The 16408-nt window shown below is 43.5% G+C and overlaps 1 long non-coding RNA gene across 1 annotated transcript in view; it reads left to right on the forward strand.

The window, feature by feature from the left end:
* The window catches only part of LOC144500513 (uncharacterized), a 34451-nt gene extending 20059 nt beyond the window's left edge, over nucleotides 1–14392 (forward strand). Inside the window, exon 4 of the long non-coding RNA XR_013498986.1 lies at nucleotides 14205–14392. This is a non-coding gene — a long non-coding RNA (uncharacterized LOC144500513). The remainder of the gene's footprint in view (nucleotides 1–14204) is intronic.
* Nucleotides 14393–16408: the final 2016 nt, after the last annotated feature.

Raw genomic sequence — 16408 nt, forward strand, 5'->3', positions numbered from 1 at the left:
GGGGGCCTGAGAACGGGTCTGAAAGTCGGATCTGAAACACTCCCAGATTCAAGTCCGCCCAGCACTTAGAATCAAAATGGTAAAATAGGGCCCATAATGTCCAGTCTGTGAAAAGGAACAAAACACAAATGGAAACCTCCTGGGACTTAAACATGACTTCATCCAACAGTGGAGAAACATTTATTCTGCAAATTGTCTGAGGACATAAAGAGAGGAAGTCTCTTTAAGAAGAAAGGGACAGTAGATTGGAAATTTGTTAGTGTCAAGTCATCCATCTTAGCTTGCTCCTGCTGCTTTCATGTTCCCAAATCACTCTAAAAGCATGTATATGTCGGCACTTTTCAGTCTGGTTATTGAAGGAGCAGAGTCTTTGAGGCATCGCTCTCTATTTACGTTAAAATACAACTCTTTTGCTCCAGTGTGAGAAACTTCTTTCCCTGTTAGTTGTTTGCAAACCTATAGTTCAAAATCAGTTCCTGGTTTAAAAACAGAAAATGCTGGAAATACTCAGCAAGCCAGGCAACACCTGTACATTCTCTCGGACTTTCTGCCACCCGGCTTTCTGAGTATTTCCAGAATGTTCTACTTTAATTTCAGATTTGAAGCAGCCACAGAATTTTACTCTAATTTGTTTGTTGCTTGAGTTGTGCATTAGGTTCATCCCAAATTAGGTGATAAGATAGTCGCCAAATTAGGATACAAATACTGACGCTGTTTGGTGTAATCCATATCATTGTGAGAGAGTAGGCAGACGAACGAAAGCTGCAAAATAGTCAGTACTTTATATACTTCACAAGGGGCACATAATTCAAGCCCTTATTTAAGTCAAGGAAATAGCCCTTCCTTTAGTCTTGCAAGAAAGTTGTATTGTAGAATGTTTTTGCAGCTGTAGCAAAATTATATATTTAATTCTCTAAATAGATTTAATATATTTTTTCATATTCCATTCAAAGTAATGATATAATTATGTAAACATTTTATTTGTGACACAGGTAGGTAACACCAGCCTAAAAGCAAAGGAATGTAATAGATTAAGCATTTGTCTGCAGGAATAAGAGTAAATAGCACGGTGGCACAGTGATTAGTACTGCTGCCTCACAGCGCCAGGGAACTGGGTTCACTTCCAACCTCGGGTCACTGACTGTGTGGAGTTTGCACATTCTCCTTGTGTCTGCGTGGGTTTCCTCCGGGTGCTCCGGTTTCCTCCCACAGTCCAAAGATGTGCGGGTTAGGTAGGTTGGCCATGCTAAATTGCCCCTGACATAACGAGCCCCACAACCTGACTCCACCACACCCCACCAAGCTGATCTAACTAGACTCTATCACCCAACAATCCCGACTCCCCCTCTAGCTGACCTGACCAGCCCTCGACCTGACAATCCCCCTGACCCTACAGATCACTCCGGCAGGAAGCTGAGCCAATTGGCAGGAAGACGGGAATCAGGGGTTGAGGAGGGATTGGCAGATGAAGCCTGGGAGTCCAGGAGAGCAGTCGCACTTGTAGTTTAGTCTTACCTTGCTGTACATGTGAATAAATATTCTGTTGGCAATACCTTCGTAGTTAAAGCTGCATCGAGTCGCCCTCAACCCATTACACTGATCTACCCACTATACCACCCTACCATCTCACCCACCTGCCACCCTACCATCTCACCCACCCATCACCATATCCACATGTCACCCTAGCCACTCACCTCACCCCCCTTCCTACTCACCTGAACACCCAACCCGTTCACCCATTTATCCACTCATCCATTCCCCAATATTCACATTGGAGATTTAAACTTGCCTCACACAGTTAGTACCATTAAGAGGGGGCGTGACTTGTGCACAGATTCTTTTGCTGCTCTCTGAGAGCTTTCCTGCATTGTGGGCATTCTGCTCCTTGGGTCAGAAGCCTTTTCAATGTCAGAGAGGTGGGTAGTTTTCTGTCTGATCAGCAGCAGATACACAGGTTCCAATACATTTTGGGCCAATATCCAACCACAAGGCTGCTATTGCGTCTTTTTATCTGTTCATTCACAGGCTGCGGGTATCACCTACAAGGCCAGCATTTAATGTCCATGCTGAAATGCTCTTGAGATGATGGTGGTGAGCTGCCTTCTTGACCTGGACTACTGCCCATGGGTTATCTGTGATTTCTTTTCCCTCGAGGAAGAATTACTGAATCCAAATAATTTACTGAAGAACTTTTGGTCAAAGTTTACTGGATAAATGCATTGCCTGGTGTCATGTTGAGCCATATAATGCAAGTATGACTTAAATTCAGTCCCTGGTCGGTGCTGTATTAAGGGTTCTGAGAGGTTTGGGAGGTGAGGGGTACAATACAAATGGTTTTAGTTCCATTGGTTAATGGAGGTGGCAGAAACAAAATGTCACTCTTCCCGCTATTGATTGGTGATTGCTGCTGAAATGGATATATATAGACATTGGGGGAAGAGAGGATATAGACATGTATGGCAGAATTACACACATACCTGGCACATTCATTCACGGAAATGGCCTCTTTGTTGTGGCTTGACATCTGTTGGCATCTGTGCAACTAACACAGGAGGACTAAGAACTGGAAAATAGAAAATCTCGTTTCCCACACTCTAAGACAAAGACTAGACTAATGTGATGATAGAGACTTGCATTGTACTGTGTTTTGTTTGTTAGTTTTATGGGAGCTTCCAATTAAAATTCTTTTCTTTATTTACTTCACGGTAAACATAATTTTGGACCAATTATCATGTGTGCGCTCATTGTCTGCACTTTAACTATTCATCTCTAATAGCCCTCTAATTATTCTCCTAATGACTAAATACTTTTGTTAGCAAATATGGAAAACACTCATTTTATACAAGACACTCTAATGAGTGCGGTGTTTTCTCACCTTGTCAAAGTTTTAAGAACTAAGTTTTGGGATTCACCAGATGTTGCATGCAATTCCTAGTGGGTGAGCCTTTCTCCCAACTGTACTGAGGTTTGCAATGTTCTGAAATGGAAACTTATTTTTTTTTAAACTCAGGGCATTCAAGGTTTACCTACAGTGAAATTGTTGTTGCCTTTTAAAGTTGAGCTTGGTTTAAAAATAGCAATAAAATAGTAGTGCATTGCCTGGGCGGGCGGGGGGAGGGGTGGGGGGGACAAAGTGCACAATTTTAAAATATGGCATTTCCGTGCTGGCATAACCTAGTTTAGAATCAGATGATTGACAAATTCAATCCAATTTGTTCTTGGGATTTGCAATTGTGAATTTTTTAAGGTTACTTTATTTAATCTCCACAATCACAAGAAGAAATTAGATGTAGCTCTTGGGGCTAAAGGGATCAAGGGATATGGGGGAAGGGGGGAATCAGGATATTGAATTTGATGATCAGCCATGATCAAAATGAATGGCGGAGCAGGGCTCAAAGGGTCAAATGGCCAACTCCTGCTTCTAGTTTCTATGTTTCAGACAAAGTTTAGAAGCCTATTATGCAAATTTTTCATCTTGTTGTATGATATCCTGTTCAGACGAATAAAGGTGTTAAATCCAGTTATACAACTAGCACCCCCCCAACGTTGTTTATCCTGACGAGACCCCTCGATTTGTCATTGTCTAAACTGTTATAAACCCAGGTGAGGAGGGATAGATCGTTTTTATTCAACCCCTTCTGCTGCCAGCAATACGGTTTAATCTAACAAGATTCCCATTCCTGTGGTAATCTTTTCCAGACCCAGTAGTTGTGTTTTAAAAGGTGTCAATTCAACCAGGCTTTCTTGCGTTAAAGATAGAGTTAAGTTTATTTACTACTAAAATGGCAAGGAGAAAAATGATAAAACATGTGCATATAAATTCATAGAGATTAGAAATAAGAATTGAGTCCAATAGTGAGTAAATATAAATAAAAAGATATACAGAGCAGTCCTTGACTCGTGAGGAATAGGTGATGAAGCGGGCAGCCATTACGATTTGAGATTCCAGTTGAGTTGACTTTGGTAGGCGGATAGTCAGTCTCAAGGTTCCAGTAGGGTTGACTTCAGCAGTGAATAGTTGATTCTTCAATTCCAGTGTTCTATGGTTTGGCAGAGAAACATCCCAGTTCTCTTTTCAGCTGCGATCTTTCGGTGGACTGGGACTGACTTCCAGTCAGCGAGAGAGAAAGATACATACCTGCAAAAATGGCTATTTTGCCGGGGCACTGCTGGCTGCTTCTGTTACTGTGTCACGCACCGTCAGTGTGGAAAAACTTCCAGCTGCTTATCTTCACTGAGCACACACAGACAGATGCTGGGGCAGCTTTTTGTGTTGGCTTTTGACCCATTCCTTGTACATTCCACTTGAGGAATCCACAATACTGTCTCGGCATAACTCACAGGATCTCTTGAGATGTGATGGCCATTATGTTCTCTGTCTTTACCAGTCTCTGGGTGCTTTTAGAAGTACCTTGTCTGGAAATAGGGAGGGGTTCCATTGCCCCTTAGAGAATAACCCTGCAGCCATCCAGCCAGTGGCATTGCCCTGCAGCCATGTGGCTTGTGTGTACATTCACAGCCAGCTTTGGGTTTGCGTCCATTTTGTAAAAGTAAAACTCAGATGTTTTTAAGTTCAATACTTTGTGTGTAACTCCATTGTTCTTTTCTCCATCATCGTGACACTCTTTCCTCAGTCATGTTAACAAGTTAACCAGAGTCTGGTGATTAATGCATGCACTGTAATTAACCATAACAGAGGGTATTTGCTGGTTGCGAAAGTGCAGGAGCAGAATAGGTACAAGGGAATTCACTCAGATCAGTGTAGCTGCATCATGTTAATTTTCACAGTAACTTCATTGCAGTGTGAATGTAAGCCTACTTGTGACTAATAAATAAACTTTACTTTAATTCTGAAAACACTTTGCTGCAGGCTTTTTAAACTTATCTAAAGTGATTTATCTAAGTAAGAACCAAAAGGTGGAATTTTACCAGTCCTCTGGGGACAGGCTGGATACAGTAAGAAGCTTCACAACACCAGGTTAACGTCCAACAGGTTTATTTGGTAGCAAAAGCCACTAGCTTTCGGAGCGCTGCTCCTTCGTCAGGTGAGTGGGAGTTCTATTCACAAACAGGGGATATAAAGACACAAACTCAATTGTTTGTCCCTTCAAGACTTGATTGCCTGTAAAGACTAGCATTCCAATCATTATTTTGTAAATTGAGTTTGTGTCTTTATATGCCCTGTTTGTGAACAGAACTCCCACTCACCTGATGAAGGGGCAGCGCTTCGAAAGCTTGTGTGGCTTTTGCTACCAAATAAACCTGTTGGACTTTAACCTGGTGTTGTGAGACTTCTTACTGTGTTTACCCAAGTCCAACGCCAGCATCGCCACATCGTGACAGACTGGATAGGCAGGGAGGCCAGCAGAATGGCACAGACAGGTGTCAGCTAGTGTACCCAGCATGCCATTTTGCCAGTGGCGGGAAAGGTAATGAAGAGCCCAACTATCTGGAACACAACTACCCACTAATGCGGCCAATTAGGATATCTTCTTTCCTCTGCTGGCATTTTAACAGTGGTAGGACATAAATCCTGATGCTCTCTCTGAGGCTCTGGGCGTGCCTCCTCTTTGGCCTATGATGGCTCCACTCCCTACCCCCACCTGAGACCTGCCACACCACAAAGCCAACAGCAGCAGCATGCTTCCCCTCAGTGAACCTTCCCCCTTGCCAGGGCCTTCCAGGTCCCAGTTCCCCAAGACCCCAATTACCTGTCCTTTGAGGGCACATGTCCATCGATGTGCCCACCTTCAACCTCAAGGTGCAGTCCTAGAAATAGCCCTGCTGAGCTGTGGACCCTCTGATCTCGCTGGCATCTCTTGGGACCATCCGTAAAAGGACACAGTCCCAACCACAGCCAAATCATTGGCAAAATGCGGCCCAGAGTCCAACGCCCTCCAAAGTGTGGTCTCCCAAGCTTTTGGCCTCTGGGGTGAGACTTTGGTCACCTCCACAGAATCCTGGCTTAGCTTATTATAATAAATGAAAATAAAGTATGGTGTGATTTATTTTCTCCATCTGCTTTGGACAGGAATGGACTGGGTGATCACATCACACCTCAGAATTGGGCAAAAAGAAAGCTCCACTTGCAATGGAACCTTACATGGGATTCCAGGATTTCTAGTGTTTAATTAAGCTTCCAGTTTTATTAGTATGATTTACTTAGATTTGTTGACCTATTTGCAACAATTATTTACATGAATTTTTGTTTCCTTTTCATTGGCCATATGCAATAGACTTTGCTAACCATTGGAATGCTGACTACAATTAGAGCTTTTGAAAGATGTAAGCAGGATAGGAAAAACAACTTTCTTTAATACAAACTTCCATGAGGTATTTAATTAGTGAGGCACTTAATCAGTAAGTCACTGTTAAAATGTATCATGGGGTTGATTTTGAAACACCACAAATAAACGTCTTCACTGAAGTGGTCATAGAGAGTAAGGCATGCCAAGGATATCAAATGAAACCAGAGCCTGCACTCCTTAAGCCATTAATGATCATTAAACAACTGACTGCGCTGGCTGCAGTCAACATTTATTTTCCTCCACTAATTCAGGGAATGAGAGCATCACTGTCTGGGCCAACATTTATTGCCCATCCCTAATTTAAGAGTCAACCACATTGCTGTGGATCTGGAGTCCATGTAAGCCAGACCAGGTAAGAATGTCAGATTTCCCTCCCTAAAGGACATTAGTGAACCAGATGAGTTTTTACGACAATTAGCAATGGTTTCATGGTCAACATTAAACTTTTAATTCTAGATTTTTATTGGATTCAAATTTCACCAACTACCATGGTGGGATTCAAGCCCAGCTCCCCAGAGTATTACCCTGGGTCTCTGGATTACTAATCCAGTGACAATATGACTGCGCCGTCTCCCCTTAACTGAGCAGGAACCAATTCTAGATCTCTGCCATCTGCCGTAAGGATATCTGCTGCCAACTTCAACCATCAGCTTGGCATTGCCCATGATGGTTCAATTCCTCACCTCTCTTCATATTCTGACCCTGCCTCATTACATTCCAGCAAAGAAACATCTGCAGTATCCTCTCAGTGTATTAATCTTAGGAGGTAACTAATGTGCGGATCAACATTTACCTCAACCATTCGGCAGAATATCAAAAGCTTCCAAAAATGAGCGTCCAATGTCACTGCACTGAAGTATCTCCCTAAGTAGAGAAATTAATACACAAATCCACCTTTATGTCATTGTGTGCCCATGCATCATATTGTTAAATTATGCTACAATGACACTTCGAACAATCCATTAATACTAAAGAATACGGTGGAGGAATTAGGTACCATCACTAGTGAAGCAGTATTAGACAAACTAACGGGGTTGGAAGTCAGATACATCCCTGGCCCTGATGGCTTGCATCCTAGGATCCTAAAAGAAGTAGTTACAGAGATAGATATGCTAATCTCGGAATAAAGGGGCACCAATTTAAGACTGAAATGAGGAGGAATTTCTTCTCTCAGAGGATTGAGTGTCCAAAACTCTTTCCCACAGAGAACTGTGGAGGGCAGAGTCCTTGTGTATATTTAAGGCCGCGATAGATAGATTTTTGATCAATAAGTGAATCAAGGGTTACAGGGAAAGGCCAGGAATGTGGACACGAGGAATGTTGGATCAGCCGTGATCCTATTGAATGGCAGAGCAGGCTCGAGAGGCTGAACGGCCTACTCCTGTTTCTCATGATAGAATGATTTTACGTGTGAATCCTTTTTAAGACATCTGTGCGTCAAGAGCCAGTTGGAAGTTACAGCTTGAATATGTTTCCAGCTGCTGTATTGGTATGTAGGATAAACAATGTAAAAGCTCTCAGTTGTTTCAGTGTTGGGCATGGGCCACCAGTAAATTTCATTGCAAGTTAGAAATGCAGAACAGACTTATCATTCATGGTGATTCTACATGCAAATAGGTTCCAAAATCCTACGTGTACTTCCTCCATGCTCTTGTCAAACATTCAGGGCCAAACTTTAAAAGGCAGAGGAAGCACAACAGTCTGCAGTTTCCCACCACAAGCCAGTGTGCTGATTTATCAGCGCGACCCCATCTCAGAGACACGGTGGCACAATGGTTAGCACTGTTGCCTCACAGCTCCAGGGACCTGGATTCGATTCCCGGCTTGGGTCATTGTCTGTGTGGAGTTTGCACTTTCTCCCTGTGTCTGCGTGGGTTTCCTCCGGGTGCTCCGGTTTCCTCCCATACTCCAAAGATGTGTGGGATAGGTTGATTGGCCATGCTAAATGGCCCCTGAATGTCCCATGATGCATAGGTTAGAGGGATTAGTGGGGTAAATATGTGGGGAGATGGGATAGGGCCTGGGTGCGATTGTTGTCAGTGCAGACTCGATGGACCAAATGACCTCCTTCTGCACTGTAGGGTTTCTATGATTTTTTTTGAAGAGCCTGGTTTGGGTTTGGGGAACAGCTTCCTGCCTGCAAGCCTCAACTTAGTCCCTTAATGCGCCTATAGTGGCCAATGTATGGATGCCTCGTGCATAGATGGGTGGGCGAAGGCATGACAAGGCAACCCACCCAATTTTAATCAAAGGCCAGTCATGCTTGTTGACGAGCTGTTAGCTCATTAAGGGCAAGCTTTTCTGTGGTGAGGCACAGGTTTCACAATGGATCTGGAACAGCCCAAGTAGAAGGAGGAGCCAGTCATGGCCATGTCATTCAATCAGTTGGGCCCATATTGGTACACAGTTGAGAGTGGCACACAGACATTGGCACACAGCCATTGGCATACGACTTTTGGTATACAGTTGCAGTCAGGTGAACAGAGTTAGCGGAGCAAGTGGACCTTACATTTGAATTGGTTCTTCAAGCAAGCAAGGACTTGGATTAAGGGTTCGCTCTGTCCACTCTGCGTATTGGCTTTGCAACACTAAGGAATATAATTTTTAAAAAGGATTATCCTGGGCACACATTGCTCCCACATTCAGGGAAATGATACACCCTCAGGCTGCTCAGCTGGGGTGGCATGGTGGCATAGTGGCCTCACTGTGCCAGGGACCCAGGTTTGATTCTCGGCTTGGGTCACTGCCTGTGCGGAGTCTGCACGTTCTCCTCGTGTCTGCATGGGTTTCTTCTGGGTGCTCCGGTTTCCTCCCACAGTCCAAAAGACATGCAGGTGAGGTGCATTGGCCATGCTAAATTCTCCCTCCGTGTACCTGAACAGGCACCAGAGTGCTGCGACTAGGGGATTTTCACAGTAACTTCATTGCAGTGTTAATCTAAGCTCACTTGTGACACTAATAAAATAAAACTTAAACTGGTGTTGTTTGCTGATGGCTGCTGAGGTGAAGACTCCATCATCTTGGTGTTATATTGTAATCATGTTATCAGAGCTAAGAAGGTCATTAAACCTTTTGTGGCACTGCACCCTGATCCCCAGGGCAATACTTTAGCTGCTGAGTGGCTCTGCCATCTCCAGCCAGCGCCTGCTTAGTTTGGCTGGGTGGCCTTTTCCTGCCACCCTCTGGGAACAAGACTCCTTGTTACAGGTCTTGGGGAGCACTCTTGCTCCCAAATTTTTAACTGGTGTCGCACCACCGAGCTTATCATTGCGCTGTGACTTTTTGAGTTTAACTTAGGCCCCTATCGGCCCAGGGCCCATGGCCTGCCCGTGCCTGTTCTGAGGTAAGTTAAGTTGGTGAATCTGGTGAGACTTTTTCTTCCTATTATCTTCTAATAATGAGCACACCATTTTTCATGGGGTGGGTAGGGTTACAATCGAGCATCAGGTCACTGATTGAGAGTGGGTTGAAGGAGAAATTCTCCACCTCTGAAGTTTTGACAAATTCCAAGAGTGCATGTTGGAAAAGATACACCTAGTCTGTGATATTCTATCCATTAATTTTAACAGACAGAAGATCACTGGTTGGAAGGAGGTACACTTTCCTAGCATTTACAGACTGGGGACTAAAGCTAATTTGTCAATAAAGTTATCAATAAAGCGAGTTCTCTGCTCTGGATGTGAGTACCAGATTGAAGTTGTGCTGGATTGTGAATTGGATCCCAGAGGTGAAGTTATAAACCATTACCCACATCCTGCCAGATGTTATTGTGATTAGAATTTATTATTAGCTATGTCCAAAGTATTTTCAATTTTAAATAATTTATTTGCTTTTGTTGCATGCTGATGGCCGATGCTGATAGCATGCAACAGCTGAATACCATGGAGACAAGTATTGTACTTGCAGCCGTAATAACATTTGATTTTTATATTGACTTGGGTGTGTTTATTAAGCGCATTTTGATTCTGGTGTTGACAGGTACTAGTCATGTGTTATGCCACAGAATGCTTGGCACCCTTCACTGCCTCAGGAACTCCTTGCACAAAATGGTCCGATGGCAATTGTTTAATGATTAAGGGGTGAAATCTCCCACAAAATTCAAACCACCGCTCACTTTCAGAAATAACCCATTCCTGAACCAGCTGGTAAATTTTCAGATACCTGAATGAGTGCAAACTTCACTGGAATTGTATCCTATTTATATTGTTTACTCGTTGAGCAACTCCTGACAGCACTTTTGAAAGTAAATCTCACCTGTGTGGAGTTATTGCCTTTTCTTGTAGCGTAGGTTCTGCACTGGATTTCCAATGTTACTTTACTGAGGCAGGAAATTATCTGGGAGATCCTGTTCTGCTTTTCCATTCTCTCCCACAACTTCCAGAATTCCCTGCTGGATTTAACATTGGACATGCAGCAGTAAAGTTTCTGCTTTGGCCACGGTTAGGAAATTGGGACCCAAGTGCCTTAATAGAATCATAGAATCCTACAGTACAGAAGGAAGCTATTCGGTCCATCGAGTCCCACCCAGACCCTATCCCCATAAACCCATGCATTTACCCTAGCTAGTCCCCTTGACACTAAGGGTCAATTTAGCATGGCCAATGCATCTAACCCGCACATCTTTGGACTGTGGGAGGAAACCCGAGCACCCGGTGGAAACCCATGCAGACACGGGGAGAACGTGCAAACTCCACACACTGACCCAAGCCGGGAATCGAACCTGGGTCCCTGGCGCTGCGAGGCATCGGGGCTAACCACCGTGCCGGGCAGTATAATGTGTTGGGATATAAATTGTGGGATTGCATTCTTCCCTCTATCTCCTGTTGCTTGTGTTCTAGCAATACTGGATACAAGAAAGGTTGGGATATTTGTCAGGGGATTTTTTTTTTACAGAACTGGAGACAGGCAATTTCAGGACAAAGGAATTTTGGGGTCCTAAAGAGTGGGACGTGGTGACTGGGCAGGGATTACATTTCCTATATTTCTATGTGGAAAGCAGCCGGAGTTAAAGATCATGCTGTAGGTAGTGGAAATGAAAAAGATAGGATTTATCAAATGTGGACATTCTAGCCAGTGTGAACAGTACTGCCACAACCAGCCCCCACCACACCCGGGGGGGAAAAAAGGCAGAATTCTCCCCAAAGTGTTGGGCCACTGCTCCCTTAAGTGATTTATAACAAAACGGAGGATTCTATTGCTTTATTTTGAAACTTCTTTGCCTACAGTATGTACTGTGGAATGCTATTATGTAACAGAAGTTATAATTTCCATGAGCTGATTAAAAGCTGATAATAAAGATTGCAGTCAATGGAGACTAAGGAGAGAAAGTTAAATACCGTTCTTAACAAGCACCACCCTAAATACTGATGAAATGTGATACCAATACAACATACCATAGACCATGATGTATAAGTCAACCCATTATGTAAGAAAGCCCTATTGTTTTGCCAAAATGCATGTTAAGGCCTATATTTGGCATGTAAGACTTTCCCCCCAGCCCCAGTTTTCAGCTAAAAACCTGTGTTCAGGATCATAATTACATTAGGAGTTGGCCTCTGTTTTGCAGCTCAGAAATACACGCTTAGACTTATACCCACCTTATGAATTGATGCGTGGAGTCAAGCAGGTGCCGCCAAAAAGATGCGCGAGAGTTCAAAACATGCCTACAGCGCTGACCATGCATGGCAATCGATGAACAGAAATGGATTCTCCTGCAAGAAGTATGAAGTGGGTCAAAGTTATAACATTTGCTAACTTGTCAAATAACCCGCATTGCAGCAAAGGAATTCGGTGTTAATGAAAAGCTTGTCTGAGAATGGAAGGAGGAGGAATCCGCCCTGAAGAAGATGCCAAATGTGTCAAGAGAGCAGGGACCAGCCACTAACCTTAAGAAGCATATATCAACATGAACCCTCAGAAATCGTCAGAATGGTTACGTTTTCACTAGAATTGCATTGTGTCGATGTGCACTTAATTGAACTAACCAAACCTCGAGTCCAGCAAAAATTTCAGAGCTGATTGGTGGAACTGCTTTTGGAACAACAATGTCTAATGTTGAGGCAGAAGGCAAAGATTGCTCAGAGACTTCCAAAAGATCTCTGCCAAAATGACCAATTTCCAGAGATTCAAATGGGGAGGCAGTGGTATTGTCACTAATAATCCAGAGATCCAGGGTAATCCTCTAGGGACGTAGGTTCAAATCCCACCATGGCAGAATTAAAAATCTAATGATGACCATGAAAGCACTGTCGATTGTTGTAAAAACCCATCTGGTTCACTAATGTCCTTACCTGGTCTGGCCTTCATGTGACTCCAGCCCACAGCAGTGTCCCCTGAAAGGACCTTTCAATATGTCACATCGGAAACATGGATGAAACGCCCATGAATTTCAATAGGCCCAGCCAAATTGTGGGTTGGAAAGGTTCAAAAACAGCTCTAAGACAGGACATGAGAAGATCCACAGTGGTAATAGCTTGCATGGTCAATGGAACAAAATTAAAGCTTATGATAGTTTTAAAATATAAAACAATGCCAATAGTCAAATTCCTTGTAGGGATTTTTGTCCACGTCCATGACAATGGTTGTATGGATGAGGATGGAACAAAGTTGCTGATCAATAATGTGTGGAATAGATCAACTTATTCGTGTAGGACATGTTCAGATCCCATACAAGCTTTGATTTGTTTATTATTGTCGCATGTATTAGTATACAGTGAAAAGTATTGTTTCTTGCGTGCTATACAGACAAAGCATACTGTTCATAGAGAAGGAAAGGAGAGGGTGCAGAATGTAGTTTTTTCTTTATTCATTTGTGGGACATGGGCATCGCTGGCTGGCCAGCATTTATTGCCCCATCCCTAATTGCCCGAGGGCAGTTAAGAGTCAACCACATTGCTGTGGCTCTGGAGTCACATGTAGGCCAGACCAGGTAAGGATGGCAGATTTCCTTCCCTAAAGGACATTAGTGAGCCAGATGGGTTTTTCCAACAATCGACAATGATTTCATGGTTATCAGTGTACTCTTACTTCCAGATTATTTTATATTGAATTCAAATTCCATCATCTTCTGAGTCAGGATGCAAACCTGGGTCCCCAGAGCATTAGCCGAGATCCTGGATTAATAGTCTAACGATAATATCACTAGGCCATCGCTTCCCCAGCAGTCATAGCTAGTGTGTAGAGAAAGATCAACTTAATATAAGGTAGGTCCATTCTAAAGTCTGATGGCAACAGGGAAGAAGCTGTTCTTGAGTCGGTTGGTACATGTCCTCAGATTTTTGTATCTTTTTCCTGATGGAAGAAGGTGGAAGAGAGTATGTCCAGGGTGTGTGGGATCCTTGATTATGCTGGCTGCTTTTGCGAGACAGCGGGAAGTGTAGACAGAGTCAATGGATGGGAGGCTGGTTTGCGTGGTGGACTGGACTACGTTCATGACCTTTTGTAGTTTCTTACAGTCTTGGGCAGAGCAGGAGCCATACCAAGCTGTGATACAACCAGAAAGAATGCTTTCTATGGTGCATCTGTAAAAGTTGTTGAGAGTTGTAGCAGACATGCCAAATTTCCTTAGTCTTCTGAGAAGGTAGAGGCGTTGGTTTGGTTTTTTTGTGACCACATCAAAAGGTCCCTGCTTAGAAATAACACCCGAAATGCAGTTATACTAGGGGGGGTCTAACTTCCATAGCTCAGCCTTTGGGAATGTGCCTCGAGAAGCCATTCAAGGATCATGTTCGCACTGGTGGCTGGTTGACGAAGAAAAAACCCTCACAAAAAGTGGAGGTGTGCATGCTAACACGCTTGATGTTTTGTGTGGTTTCATCATCAAATGGCGAGATGCTATTAATGGATAAACTGTCATCAGAACCTTCATAAAATGTGGAATATCTAATTTGTTTGCAGAGGGATAATCAGAAAATCAAAAGTGTTACATCTGACCCAGAGTGGGATCCTTGCGATGATGCCACAGCCAAATAATTTAAAACTTTATGATTGTAGTACAAACTAGAATAATTTCATTAAATAAGATGTGACACATTGATTTATTGATGTTCTGTTTCTTTTCACATTTCTAAATGACGATGACCTATACCGACACCAGCAGTCACATCTTATATTGGCAAATAAATTGAACCCATTTTCGGGAGATTTTCTGAACTTTCAAAGGCAGACCTATATGCTGCGGTAATTTCAAATATTATGGCCCCTGAACCAATTAAGTAGCAGCTGTCTGAATGGAGTATGGAAGTTCCTACATGTTCTGTTGATTTTATAACTACAGTTCTAAAAATAGGAGAGTGGTGGGGGCATTACAATGAAGCCACCTGTTCTCCAACCAGAACAAATTTAAGATCATTGAAGGACAGGCTCTCGAGTGAGGCTTAGCCTGATCTGGGACAGAGACGCACATTTTAGCTCAGTAGCACAGCAGAATTGGGTTCAGTTTATTTGAATCCATGCTGAACTGATGGTTAATGTCAGATCAAAGGTGCATCAGATACAGGGTATGTGATACTTCGCAAAAAGGAACACTAATCTCATGAGGAGTTTGCTTTTGCTAATTTATTGCTTCTCTCTCGCTATCTGTTTGGACAGTTCTAAGCTTCTTGGGAAGGTCTGGCAGACAGAAATAAAAGTTAAGAATTTTAATGTTCGCAAAACTGTGCAGGTAGAATTCTGCCCAAACCTGATTATTTATCTGTTAATAGAGAATGCAGTCTGCAATATAAATAAAACACATCATTCGGCATTGTCTACAGTGCTTCAGTAATATCAAGGTGCTATATTATATTTATATATATATATATAAAATCGCTGGATTCATGGTATTTCATAATGATCTTGACATGACACGCAATATGATTAAAGCAACCCAGCTGCTTAAAACAAACCCAGCTCACTAAAGCAAGCACCTGCCTGCAAGGGTGTAGCCCACAGCAGACAGCAAAGGCTGGTGTTCGCTGCCTACACTCAAGGTTAATGAGGCGGTAGCAGGCATTAAGTTGATGTGCTATAATTATTGACTTGTTCATAGAATCTCGACAGTGCAGAAGGAGGCCATTCAAACCAACAAGTCTGCACCGACAACAATCTCACTCTGGCCCTATCCCCGTAACCTCACATATTTCCCCAGCTAGTCCACCTGACACTAAGGGGCAATTTACCTTGGCCAATCCACCCAACTAGCACATCTCTGGACTGTGGGAGGAAACCGGAGCACCGGAGGAAACCTACGCAGACATGATGAGAACGTGCAAACTCCCACATATATTTCCCCGAAGCCGGAATTGAACCCAGGTCTCTGGCACTGTGAGGCAGCAGTGCTAACTACTGTGCCCCCCCGCCCCCCCACTCCCCTGCTCCCAGGCTGGCTGCTGCTATTTTTTGTTGGCACCTTGACATATGTAGCTCAAAAAGCCCAGGCACTCAGAAGGTTACCACTAATACAGTAGGAACCCAATGTGATTTGAAATAGCATTGATCATCCCATCCATCCTGACCAGGGCTCTGTCTCTGAGCACTGGTGTGAAGATGCCGGCGTTGGACTGGGGTAAACACAGTAAGAAGTTTAACAACACCAGGTTAAAGTCCAACAGGTTTATTTGGTAGCAAAAGCCACACAAGCTTTCGGAGCTCTAAGCCCCTTCTTCAGGTGAGTGGGAATTCTGTTCACAAACAGAGCTTATAAAGACACAGACTCAATTTACATGAATAATGGTTGGAATGCGAATACTTACAACTAATCAAGTCTTTAAGAAACGAAACAATGTGAGTGGAGAGAGCATCAAGACAGGCTAAAAAGATGTGTATTGTCTCCAGACAAGACAGCCAGTGAAACTCTGCAGGTCCACGCAACTGTGGGAGTTACAAATAGTGTGACATGAATCCAATATCCCGGTTGAGGCCGTCCTCGTGTGTGCGGAACTTGGCTATCAGTTTCTGCTCAGCGACTCTGCGCTGTCGTGTGTCGCGAAGGCCGCCTTGGAGAACGCTTACCCGAATATCAGAGGCCGAATGCCTCTGATATTCTGAGCACTGAGCACTCTGAGCACTGGTCCAGTGCCCCATTGATCAGACGTTAGTGAGGCTCTGGCAGCACAATGAGG

The sequence above is a fragment of the Mustelus asterias genome, chromosome 11 (genome assembly GCF_964213995.1).
Source record: "Mustelus asterias chromosome 11, sMusAst1.hap1.1, whole genome shotgun sequence".
Lineage (NCBI taxonomy): Eukaryota > Metazoa > Chordata > Chondrichthyes > Carcharhiniformes > Triakidae > Mustelus > Mustelus asterias.